The sequence below is a fragment of the Octodon degus genome, unplaced genomic scaffold, assembly GCF_000260255.1.
Source record: "Octodon degus isolate 3935 unplaced genomic scaffold, OctDeg1.0 scaffold00141, whole genome shotgun sequence".
Taxonomy (NCBI): Eukaryota; Metazoa; Chordata; class Mammalia; order Rodentia; family Octodontidae; genus Octodon; species Octodon degus.
Genome location: NW_004524717.1, coordinates 6,149,280 through 6,149,605, shown reverse-complemented (window position 1 = coordinate 6,149,605; position 326 = coordinate 6,149,280).

Sequence of the window (326 nt, the reverse complement as noted above, 5' to 3'; positions counted from 1 at the left end):
ACCTTAGATGGGCCTAGGGATGCCATTCAGAAAAGAAAAAAGTCAATAAATTTATCTTCAAAGCAATAACAACTTTTTACGTGCTTTTACACAAATTCTACACAGTATCTTGACTTAAACCCAAGAGTAAAAGTTAAGACTCTTCAATTTTCGGTAAACAAAAATAGTAAACTGTGATAACTTTTCTCCCTGAATTTTACTGGGAGTGACCTTTTAAATATTTTAATTAAAGAAGGTAGATATGGCACTTTTATACAGATTTCACCAATATTAATATTTCTTGGGCTCTCAGGAAGATTGACAATCTTCATATTTGATAAATTAGG